The following is a 13210-nucleotide window of genomic DNA, read 5'->3' on the forward strand; positions in this document are numbered from 1 at the left end:
ATTAAACAACATCATACAAATAGATGAAAATGACCTCGATTAGGAACATCAACACATTTTACTCACTCTCGCACAATTAAGCATGTTACTTATCCTACTAAACTAATTCACTCTCGTGCAACTAGCCTAGCAAAGGTATGGAAGAATTTAGGGCTCTCAACCAACTCACTCTCGCACAATTGATTGAAAGCACAATTAAGAGCATAGAATCGATTAGCTAGAAAGATTGTAATCCATAGAAGCATCACCCATACACAATAATCAAGAAACAATTTCATACTAATCACAATCAATCATTCAATTCATTGATATAACCTTCATCCAATTCCCTAGAACAAAACCTAAGCTAACATAATGAAGAAAGACATGGAAAACAAGGTAAAATAAGAATAAAAACAAGATTAAACAAACAAACTAATTAATCTACTCAAATAAACAAACAAAAAGCAAAAACTAAGAATTAAGCAAAGAAATAAAGATGAGAGAAAGTTAGAAAATGCTCATTGAATAGATGAAAAGAAGTTCCACAAAGTTGCTTCTTCAACCTCTCAAAAACTCCATGGAAATCCAAGCTTTCCCTCTCTACACTACTGATCGGGATAGGATAGGTCGTTAAACTATTCCCCTAATCAAATTAACAAGTTATAAAGCCTAAACCTACACTAAACTAGTTAGTGGCAAGTAAAGGGTCGATCCACTAGGGAAGCACGCTAATTCAACATCAAATATCACTAATGCAAGAGTGAAAAGAGGATTGTTTTGTTGGTTTTGTTGAGTAGAACACTAAAACTACAAGTAAGCAAGAAAATTATGATTAAAATCAATAGAAAATAACGCTAGGGGTTCGGGGGTTTCAAACATGCATTAGAAAGAGGGGAACAATGATAGTTATCATGATGAACATGCCAAAGAACACAAGATTCTACCTAAACAATTCATTCTCATGCAATAGTCTAGGAAAATCAATAAAAGAAGTCAATGCTAATTAGGATCATTCTCATGCATCCTATTAGACACAAGCAAATCAAGAGAATAAAGAAGCACAATACATGAAACTCCATTTTAACAACTCATTCTCATGCAATCATTATAATAGAGGTGATCTTAACCTAGTTCAAATCATTTTCATGCATTTAAACTAGGAGGCAATCAAATAAAGTGCAACAATAATCTCAAGCCATTAAAAATCATGTCTTTCATCAATTTAAGGCATGTAATCAATCCAACTATCGCCATTCATCCATCATTCAATACATATCTTCCACCCCCTTCCCTTAGCTAAGAGTTTAGCCTAGAGAAGGGAGATTAAACATAATATCAAAACTAGAAATAAACACAAGAAACTCAAAACAAAACATGATTGAAATATATGAAATCAATAATAACTAGATAAACTAATAATATAGAAAAAAATAAGTAACAAAAAAACAAATAAATAATATTAAAGGAAAGGAGAAGAGATTACTAAAGAAAGGATTAAAGAAAGATGAAAACTTGCAAAGTTGCTTGATTGAATGATTGAAGGGAAAGCTTGAACCAAAGTTGCATACAATGAGATAACTTGAGCAATACTACACTACCTCTCTCTAAGATTAGGGTTAATTGTCTAGGATAATGAGATAATCCAATACCATTACATAAAACGTTCTAAATAACCGCCTAAAATAAACCGTACAAAGCAGCTGGAATAAAAGAGATGGTCCGACCGAGCAGTGGGAAGGTTCGGCCGGACCACAGGGTAGGTTCGGCCGAACCCTGGGTAGGTTCGGTCGAACCTCCCTGATCCTGGTCTGGTCGAACTTCTGTGGTTCGACCACTACTGCAAAATTTCCAAATTGCATCTTGTCCCTACCTCGACGTTCGGCCGAACCACTGAGCAGGTTTGGCCACACCTTGGTTCGGCCACACCTTCAGGAGGTTCAGCCGGACCTCTTCTGAATCGTACTTCCTCCAGCTTCCCTTGAGCTTAGCTTCCTCCTCTTGAAAATCCCGATGGTTCCTACAAAGCATAAACATGAAAATCACAATAAAAACAAAGCGAGAAGACTAAGAAAAGGGAAGGTAAAGGAGAAAGAAAAGAGGAAGCAAAACTAAGTAAAAATGCTTAGAAAAAGGGCCAAACAAGTGCAAATGAGGGGAGAATCCTTAGAGAAAAAGGATAAAAGAGTGGCATAAATGCCACTCATCAAAATCCCCCACACTTGCCTTTTGCTTGTCCTCAAGCAAGGAATACTAAAACAAAAAGACAACACACACAACAAGCATAATATGACAAGGGTTAAGAAAATCAATCAAACTTCACGATGGAAAATGCTCCAAATGGACCCCAACATAGGGACATGTAACAAAGAATGCTTACTTTTCTCAACTCAAAGAGGGGGAACACGTTCTAAGATGCTCATGGTTGAAGGAGACAAACCTAAGCTAATCGTAGAGAACTAATGATTTCATCCTTCGCCCTAGCCCCAACCAAGACGGTCCGCGTTCTCTCCACTAGCTTCAAATCATTCCCAAGTTAGCTCCTCATAATTCCTCGAGGGAACCGTAAAAAGAAATTTTTATGTGGAATCATAAGGTTATCTCGACATCTCAACTATGCACACTCTCTCCATAGGGTTGAAATCTATCTCCCTCCACCGTTCTTTGACCACGCACCCCCCCTAAAGTCCAAGGGTCTTAACTAGGGTTGTAATGTTATGGCTAGGGATCAAGGTTGGGAATAAACTTGAAAATTTTGGTGGCAAATCCTAAGTGAATCATAAGAGTGCCCATCTCTCAAGAACATCCTAAGAACTGAACCAAGTCTCAAACTTACAACCTTTCAAACAAATCACAAAACATTACTTCATCCGTTTTTATTTAGTTCACTTATTATATATATATATATATATATATATATATATATATATATATATATATATATATATATATATATATATATATATATATATATATATATATAATTTTTTTTCTTCTTGGTTTTCATGAGTTTAAACCTCCTTGCCAAACCTTTTGCATACTCTTTTCACGAATACCCCTTCAAGACCATATTTGAACCAAATTACACAAAATCAACATTATCAAACTCGAACCTCACACGCCGATGCTTCACTAACTACAAGGGTTGGTAAAACATAGGCCTCTAGGTTTGTAATATGGTTGAATCAAGAAAGGGGAAATAAGGCTCAACATGGTAAGCAAGTGGGTGAATGTAAAATGAAAACCAAATTTGTAACAAAACATAAAGAAAACAAAGAAAATTGAGAAGAAATGCCCTCTTCATCCTCTAGGGTTATATGGTCACGATTTTGGGAGCTAAATACCAATGCAAAGATTAAGATATGCATAGTCAAGGATCCTAAATGCCGCTCACAAGAGTGATGAAGACTTGAACAAATAACGCTCACATGGGATAAGAAATAAGCAATTACCAACCTAGGGAATCCTATTCACTACGGAGAGCAACACCATCTTACCACTTTCCCGTGAACTAGGGGTTCAAACGTCCTCAAGAGTTCTAAACTGGGCTACCTTAGCTTACAATGTGTCTAATTCAACCCTAAGCACTCTCAAACCGTGTAATCCCTCATCAACTAGGAAGGTAAGCATTCAAAGTCATGTCATCAAGAAGGTACACAAGTCCACAAATCCAAATGAATGAGCACATCCACATCAGAAATATTTCAACTTGTCATGATCATGCTTGTCATACAAAAATAAAAAAGATAAAAAAAAAACAAGAAAAGCACACAAAAAAGGTAGGAAGAAATTAAGAAGGTTCATACTCGAGGCATGTGATCCAAATAAATCCCAATCGACATACAAGTGATCGTTGATATCAACATCAACGATCCCAGGTTCCTTAGAACCAAAATCAATCAACCTCGAATCATTCAACTCTTCCTAAAATAAACCTAAACTAAGCACTCAAAGAAAAAGAAAAAGAAAAAGAGGAAAGGTCTCACCAAATGCCGCTTGAAATAGAAGACAAGGTAATATATCCAATCTCACTAAGGGAGCTCGGGATGCTCCTAACTTCCTTCATCTCCGCTTTCAAGCTTCAAGAAAGGTGAGCCAAACAAAAGAAACTACAACAAAACAAGAAAAAGTTAGAAAACAAAGAAAAAGACTAAAGAAATAAACAAAAAGAAGAGAAATAAATAAAAAAAAAAAGGCTATCTACAAAGTTTGGATTAAGGGGATTTGGATTTTCGGGAATTTGGATTTTTTTTCTTGGGAGCATCTCCACCTACAAAAACTTAAGAATCATCAAAGAAAATCATCAGAAATCAGCAAAAATAATCATAAAACATCATCATCATTACCATCACATCACATCACCACATCATCATCATCACAACATCACCATCTCATCACATCACCGTCACATCATCATCACAACATCACCATCACAACGCCATCAACAATAACAAGGCCACTATCCTCACTATCCTCCTTATGTGCAAGCTACTACCCTGCCACTCTACCCTTCTATGTACACTTCAACCAACCAAAAGGACATCCTCCCCCACACTATTCTTTTGCTCGTCCCGAGCAAAAGTTACAAGTTAGAAGACCGGGGGGGAGGGAAGGGAACCCTCATCATGGGTTATCATCTCCGCGCCCCCTAGGTTGAGGGGGGTTAGCAGGATCAAACCTGGGAGTGTCCATGAAAGGGTGGAAGGGTTGGTTGAAGTGCTCATAGGGCCACCCCTAGTCACCCCAACCGCCATCAAAAGGAGTAGCGGTAGATGTGGATGTCGGGTCATAAGCCGGATTACACCCACCCGGACGATAGGGGTTGTATGGAGGGGTGCCAACGTGTAAGGTAGGGTCGATGGGACCTTCCCAATAGGCGTAGCAAGGGGGGTGGGGTTTTGAGGGTCATAGGGCCCCCAATGATTGACCGGACCCTCTTGAGGAGGGTGGTAAGGGTAGTTAACATAGGGCGCTTGAATGCCCGCTTGCACAAGATTGTCATAATTTGCCCTCGCATAGTACCCCCATTGTTCAATAGAAGCTTGATTGTCATGACGGATATCATCGAGGGTACTACGAAGGGAATTTAGATCAAAAGGAGGAATGGAAGAAGAGGAAGATGCTTCACCTCCCCCGCTAAGGGGGGGAATAGTTTGCTCCTCACGGAGGACCGGCGGAGGTTGAGGAACTCCACCCCGGGCTCTAGTTCGTCTCAGCTCATTAGGGATGTTTTGCTGAGGGATCTTCCATTTGAGAGGAGCGGAGTGGTCCACCGTAGTGAGTTCGGGGTCCGGGAGGACACACCATTCGATCTCCCTATCGACCAAGAGGATGAATTGGCGCTTGCTAGTGGTGTAGTTGAGGAAGCGGCTGTGACGGAGGGCGCTTATGGAAAGAGCATAGGGAGGGAACTCGTCGGTGAGTTCTTCTCGGGTTTGGTGCACGGGTGGGAGCAATTCAATTTGATCTTTGTATGCTCCATTCTTCAAAGAAAGAACAATGATAGTAATCATGCCACCCATAAAGTTCTCATCACCGAGACGGTTATCCCTAGTATTCAAGAGCCGTTGGATGAAGGTGGAAGAGCATTGAAATTTGAGCCGCTGAGGGTTATCGGCCAAGAATAGGCCAGCAACCTCATCTTTTAACATGGAGCCGAGGTTTGCTTTGAAGAACACGGCATATTGGAGAAGCCGTACAAAATACCTCAAGGCTATGTGAATGATACTGTTGACCTTTGAGGCATTAGTTTGAAACCTATCCTTGTTGGTGATACTCCTCCACCACTCTTGCTCATTGTAAGGTATGCGATGAGTGGAGGTCATTTCAGATGGGTGATCAAGTCCGGTGGCATGCCAAAAGAATATCTCATTTAGCTCAATTTCTGTTAAAGAGTGATCCTCGTTGAACATTCTAAAGTGAATCATAAGTTGAGGATCCTCATCAAAATCCTCCGGCTCAATGACTTCCTTGCGAATAGAGGCAAGGAATTCTAAGGTTACACGCTCGTAAGTGTAAGCGTGGAGGTGAATGAAGTCACCCCATCCAAAATTATGAGCCAACCTGACCACCTCATCCAAAATACCTAGCTTCCTCAAAGTTTGGGGGCAAAAGAATCTTGTAGAACGAATTGGCCGCTTGATGAGTGACTCATAGATGGGCCAAAATTGCTCGTCCGAAGCAACAATGCCGTGATCATTGATGCCGGGAGGAGGTGGGAATTGTGGTCCTTAAGATTCTCCCACTCTCTTCCTCTTTGACTTTCCTTGCCTTTGCCGAACATTTTGATTCTACAAATTCACCAAGAGCATATCATTAGAACAAATTGATAAGGAACGACATAAGAAGCCAAGTAGCTAGCCAAGGTAAAAGGGTATGCATGAGAGTATACAATTCAAGGCATGCATGAATACATTTGAACCAAGGCTTGAATAAGAATTCCTATGTCATTCATATATGAGTCCTAACAAAGTCTAGGTAAAATTTGGCATGATGTTCCCTAATTTTCATGATAACCATTCATCAAACCATCAAAAACAAACCAAAACAATGAATAACAATCTCCAACAACATCCAACTCATGAATTTCTCAATCATAAAATGGTAACATGAACACCCTAGTATGAAATCAACATTCTTAAGCAAAGACATTGAGATCAAAATAAAACCAAGGCAAACATGCATAATCATCATAACAACATGTTCTACTATCAACAACCAATCATTTGCAACAAGTAAATCCAAAGAACCACATGAATCAATCAAGTTATTACTAACAATTTCAAGAATACCAAAATTCATACTTAAACATGTAAAATATGGTAAAAGTACGAGAAATTGAAGAAATAAACTTGCAAAAGCTAGGAAAACCATACCACAATTGATTGGAAGCAAGTAGAATCCCAAAAAACCAAAGCACTGAAACCCTTGAAATTGGGGAAAATGAAAAAAATGGGTTTTTGTGAGGAATTTTTGGTGGAGATTGTAGAAATTGAGTGGAGGATGGAAAATAAGTGAGAAAAAGTGAAGATTAGAGTGATTTTGATGGAGATTTCAGGTTGTAAGAGGGGTTGTAATGGAGGTTTAGAGTGAGAAGGAGGAGAATGGAGAAGGGGAGATGCGAAAATGGGAGTGATAAGGCACGAAATCAGCAGCAATAATAAATGGCAGCATTGTTTTTTTTTTTCAAAACTGAAGTACGGTTCGGCCAAACCAGGGGTATGTTCGGTCGAACTACAATAAAAGTTCGGTCGAACATAACCCATGTTCGGTCGAACCTAAGCTACAGATCAAAATTCCAAATCCTGGCAGAATGTTACAGAAATTTTGCAAAGATGGAGGAGGGACCGAACCTAGGGGCAGTTCGGTCGAACTACAGCACATGTTCGGTCGAACCATCCCAGGGTTTGGTCGAACCTTAACTGGAACTTGATAATTGCAGATTTTAGAGAATGTTACAGAAATTTTTCAAAAATTGAGGAGTGACCAAACCAAGGACAATTCGGCCGAACTATAGTATAAGTTCGGTCGAACCCTTCCTAGGTTCGGTCGAACCTTCTGTCAAAATGCAACTTTGAACTTTTTGGCAGAATGTTGCCATAATTCCCTGAAAATGTTGCAGTGGCCGAACATAAAGTGGTTCGGCCAAACTCCCTTAAAAAAATTGCACAAGTAAAATTGTCCTTAACACACATCTAAACACCATACCATCACGCTAGATGCAAAGCATATCAAAAATCCAAACACAATCAAAACTCATAAATCCAAACAATCCAAAATTGTAGATAGAAAAATAAAAGCAACAAGAAAAGAAGAAAGTAGAAAAGGGTTAGAAACTCGGGTTGCCTCCCGGAAGCGCTTCTTTATAAGGTCATTAGCTTGATCATGAGGAAAATTCATTCAAGAGGGTGGCTTAGGACCCAAAGGGTCAAGCCTTAGACACTCGATCACACCAACTTCTTCTTTGCAAAAGTAATTCTTCAAACGAGAACCATTGACCATGAACTTGTTCCCATCTGCATCTAACTCAAAGGAACCATAAGGAGTAGTCTTCGATACCACAAAAGGCCCTGACCACTTAGACTTGAGTTTACCCGGAAACAAGCGAAGCCTTGAGTTGAAGAGCAAGACCATATCTCAAACCTTAAAGCTGTTGTTTCGAATATGTTGGTCATGCCATTTCTTAGTCTTCTCCTTATACATTCTTGAGCTCTCATAAGCATCATCCCTAATCTCTTCAAGTTCATTAAGCTTCAACAATCTTTTCTCACCAGCCAAAGACAAATCCATATTAAGCTCCTTGATAGCCCACCAAGCCTTGTATTCCAATTCAACCCGCAAGTGACAAGCCTTGCCATAGACCAACCTATAAGGGGTTGTGCCGATTGGAGTCTTGTACACCGTCCTAAGAGCCCATAGCGTGTCATCAAGTTTGAGAGACCAATCTTTCCTTGGTTTGTTCACCATCCTTTCAAGAAGATTTTTGATTTCACGATTCGAGACCTCCACTTGTCCTTGAGTTTGAGGGTGGTAAGGTAATCCAACCTTGTGATGAACGCCATATCTCTTGAGAAGAGCTTCAAATTGCTTTTTGGAGAAATGGGAGCCTCCATCACTAATTAGCACCCTCGGAACTCCAAACCTAGGAAAGATGATCTTCTTTAGGAGCTTAAGCACAACCTTGTGATCATTGGTAGGTGAGGGTATGGCTTCAATCCATTTTGTCACATAATCGACCGCTACCAAGATATATAGATTCTTACAAGAAGAAATGAAAGGTCCCATGAAATCTACCCCCCAAACATCAAAGGGTTCCACTTCTAGAATACTTTGTTGGGGCATTTCGTCCCTCTTGGTAATGCCTCCGCTCCTTTAACATCTATCACATTGTGCAACGAATTGATGGGCGTCTTTATGCATTGTCGGCCACCACAATAAGTATTGAGAGATTTTTGCCACTGTTTTGTCAACACCACCATGTCCTCCACATGGTAGTGAGTGGCAATGCTCAAGAATACCTTGAATTTCATGATTTGGAACGCACTTCCGATAAAGGCCATCTCCACATTTCTTGAATAGGTATGGGTCATTCCAAAAGTATCTTCTCACCTCCTTGAAAAACTTCTTCTTTTGTTGAGAAGAGTACTCCGGGGGAACGACTCCACACGCAAGAGAGTTGGCTATATCCGCGTACCAAGGGGTAGAAGTTGACACCAAAACCATGAGAGCCTCGAATCCTATCTCATCATTAATCGGTACATCCTCCTTGTTCTCAAATGGTATCCTAGACAAATGATCCGCTACATAGTTCTCCGCTCCCTTCTTGTCCCTCATTTCCATGTGAAAGTCTTGGAGAGAGAGAACCCAACAGATCAAGCAAGGCTTTGCTTCTTTCTTGGTCATGAGATACCGCACCGCGATGTGATCCTTGTACACGATAACTTTTGAGCATATGAGATAGGAACGAAACTTATCGAATGCAAACACTACCACTGATAAGTGACTTTTATGTCACTTTTAGGGTGTTTATTGAGTCGTATTCCAGCTTATTTTCCAATAATTTCACCTTTTATATCCTTTATTTCTATTATTTTATTATTCTCGTCTTTTATCTTTATTTTGAGTATTTTTGTAATTTTCTATAGTTTTTAGTTTATTTTCGTGTTTTATTTTATTTTTCTTTCTTTTAATGTTTGTAGTTTAAGTCGTTAGTTTTTATTTTTAATAATTTCTCTTTTTATCTCATTTTCTTATTTATTTTAGTTTCGTATTTTATTTTATTTTATTTAATTTTATTTTATTATTTCTTTAGTTTTAGCATTTTATTTTATTTTATTTTATTTTACTTTATTTATCTTATTTTATTTTACTTTATTTTACTTTATTTTATTTATTTTATTTTATTTTCCAATTCACCCTCGTGTTTTTGGTTGTAGGTGTTCCGGGTTTCAAGGTCATGTTTGAGTTCAAAGTCCAAGGTTCGAGGCATAATGCACAAGCCAACCTGCTGCTGCCCTCTTAACCTACACCACACCCATCTCCTATCCTACACCACCCCAAACAACACACACAACATCACTTCCCCTGCTCCCTGCCTTCTCAACACAACCTCACAACCCCAACAACAACAATTCGCAGCTCACCACCAAACCACCTCCAATCGCATCGAAACCACCACGCAACTCCACCAATCCCAGCCATGCAGCACCTCCAACCAGACCAGCTTCCACCTGCGACCACAGCCGCGCCAGCCACCCAGCCTAAACACCTCTGCCACCAGTCGATACCCACGCAATCCCACACACACACACCAACAGCAACAGCCACCCCGCAACTCCAACCAAACCACCTCCAATTCTTCTCCACCAACGCGCAACCCAACAACAACAACCAGCAGCACCAGCCACCGCCGCGCACACACCCTGTTCTCACCTCGCATCAATCGCCCATCAATCGGAATTTGCAGCCTCGCAATTGGTAATTAATTACCCAAATTTAGCCCCAATTCGAGAGGAGCTACTCGCGGCCGCGCAGCACTGTCAGAAGGCGCGCAAATGGAGTCCAAAATCAGAATGATACAGTAGCATTTGTGCGACCTCTGCGCGGTGTCTTCGCGGGCGCGTAGATCGGGGTTCAATTTGAACCACATCACGAGCTTTGCACGTGATTTTAATGAAATCCAACGGCCGTGTTTTAATGATGCTTGATGAAGATGATGATGATGAACGGTGAAGATGAGGGGATGCGTGGTGATGGTGATGAAGGTGATGCAAATCAGAGCAGCCAAATGAAAGAGAAGGGGAAATCGTGGCTGAGGGAATTTGGGGGATTTGTGGGTTTATTTTAATTTCTTTTTCTTTTATTTTATTTTATTTTCTTAATTCTTTTTATATTTTCCTTTTCCTTTTCTTATTTCCTTTCTATTTTATTTTTTCTTTTGTTTTTCCTTAATTTTCTCATTCTTTTATTTCTTTTATTTTTCTTAGTTTTATGAGCTTTGTATAAATACCCATTTTTGGGGGTAATTAGAGGGGGGACCATTATGCTATTTTCTTAGTTAGTTTAGGAAAGCTTCTCTCTCTTAGGGTTAGATTAGATAGTTTTTAGAGAGAAAAAAGTAGATTATTGCTCAATTTTCTTCCAAGTAATCAATTTTGGTCAAGTTTAATTTCCAATCAAGCAATTCCTTCAAGTTTTCATCTTTCATTAATCCTCTCTCTAGTAATCTCTAATCCTTTCCTTTAGCTTTATTTATTTGCTTTATTGTTGCTTATTTTTGTTAGTCTTTTTAGTTCATCTAGTTATTATTGTTTTCATTGTTTTTAATCATGTTTTGTTTTGTGTTTCTTGAATATATTTTTGGTTTTGCTATTATGTTTAATCTCCTTTCTCTAGGCTAACCTTTTAGCTAGGGGAAGGGGGTGGAAAATATGTGTTGAATGTTGGATGAATGATGATAGTGGATTGATTACATGCCTTAAATTGATGAAAGATATGATTTTTATTGACTTGAGACTATTGTAGCACTTTATTTGATTGCCTTCTAGTTTAAATGCATGAAAATGATTTGAACTAGATTTAGATCACCTCTATTTTAATGATTGCATGAGAATGAGTTGTTAAAAATGGAGTTCCATGTATTGTGCCCCTTTATTCCTTGGTTAGCTTGTGCCTAATGGGATGCATGAGAATGATCCTAATTAGCATAGACCTCTTTCATTGATTTGCCTAGACTATTGCATGAAAATGAATTGTTTAGGTAGGATCTTGTGTTCTTTGGCATGTTCTTCATGATAACAACGATTATTCCCCTTTTTCTAATCATGTTTGACACCCCCGTATCCCTAGCGTTGTTCTTTCTTGATTTTATTCGTCTTTATCTTTGCTTATTCATAGTTTTAGTGCTTTTTATCCAATATATCAACAAAAACATTTCCCCTCTTGACTCTTGCATTAGTGATATTGATGTTGGACGAGTGAGCTTCCTTAGTGGTTCGACCCTTTACTTGCCACTAACTAGTTTAGTGTAAGTTTAGGCATTATAAATTGTTAATTTGATTAGGGTTAGTAGAACCAACGACCTACTTAATCCCGATCAAATTTTGGCGCCGTTGCCGGGGAAGCGGCTTGTTTAGCATTTGTTTTTGCTATTGTTAGAGTCATTTTATTTGCTTTCTTTTTATTATTTTGCCTTTTTTTAATCCTACTTGTTATTGCTAATCGTGTGCTTAGCTTTGTTGTATTCAAAGAGAGATATGGCAAGACAAGAGGATGACCTTCTTTTTAGGGAGTTTGGAAATCCGGAAGTCTATGAGCTCACGAGTGGTATACTTCTCCCAACCACCGAGTCTAATTTCACAATCCATCCACAATATGCTAGGATGGTACAAGTTGAGCAATTTTCCGGAAGTGCAAGTGAAGACCCCATTGAGCATTTGGACCGATTCCTTGAGTTGTGTGCAATGATGCAAACAAATGAAGTGAGCCAAGATTACATTCGTATGCATCTCTTTCGGCAATCTCTCACCGGAAGAGCAAAGAAATGGCTCAAGCTTTTGAAGCCCAACTCTCTCACCACATGGAAAGATGTTGCGAAGGCCTTTCTCAAGAGGTTCATTTCCGATGAGCAAACCGCAAAAATGAGGAGGAAGATAGCTTCTTTTGAGCAAGAACCGGATGAAACTCTTGGGGAAGCATGGGAAAGGTTTAAGGATATGATTAGAGCATGTCCTAACCATGGATTCAACCATAATTTGCTCATGAGATTCTTTTATGATGGCTTAGAGCCAATTTCAAGAACCAATCTAGATGCGGGTGCCGGTGGCCAATTGATTAAGATCCCTCAAAGCCAAGTTGAAGCTATAATTGAAGAGGTGGCTACTAGCTATTCTTGGGGAGGTCAAAGAAGGTCCCAAGGAAAGCAAGGTGATCTTTATGAGTTGGAGAAAGTCGGTCAACTTAAGCACATAGTTGAACTCTTGAATGAAGGTCTTTCCAAGTTGAACTCAAGTGTTGGTTTGGGTTCAAAACTGTCACAAATCATTGATTTCTCATGTGCTTGTTGTGGTGGGACGGATCATGATGCATCGTATTGTAGAGAGTTCAATCCCAAGCAAGGTGAGGCTTTGACTTTGAGGGAAGGAGAGTTTGTAACCCAAGCTCATTCTCAACAACTCCAACAACCTCCAAAACAAGAAAACTCCTACCTCCAAGATGAACCTCTTTTCAATCC

The 13210-nt window shown here is 39.3% G+C and overlaps 1 non-coding gene across 1 annotated transcript; it reads right to left on the bottom strand.

The window, feature by feature from the left end:
• Positions 1-12614: 12614 nt before the first annotated feature.
• On the bottom strand, positions 12615-12721 carry LOC145633326 (small nucleolar RNA R71). The gene has a single exon (XR_014112658.1). It is a non-coding gene; the product is annotated as a small nucleolar RNA R71 (small nucleolar RNA).
• Between the last annotated feature and the right edge of the window lie 489 nt (positions 12722-13210).

This window comes from Chenopodium album, chromosome 5, assembly GCF_948465745.1.
Source record: "Chenopodium album chromosome 5, dcCheAlbu1.1, whole genome shotgun sequence".
In the NCBI taxonomy this organism is placed as follows: domain Eukaryota; kingdom Viridiplantae; phylum Streptophyta; class Magnoliopsida; order Caryophyllales; family Amaranthaceae; genus Chenopodium; species Chenopodium album.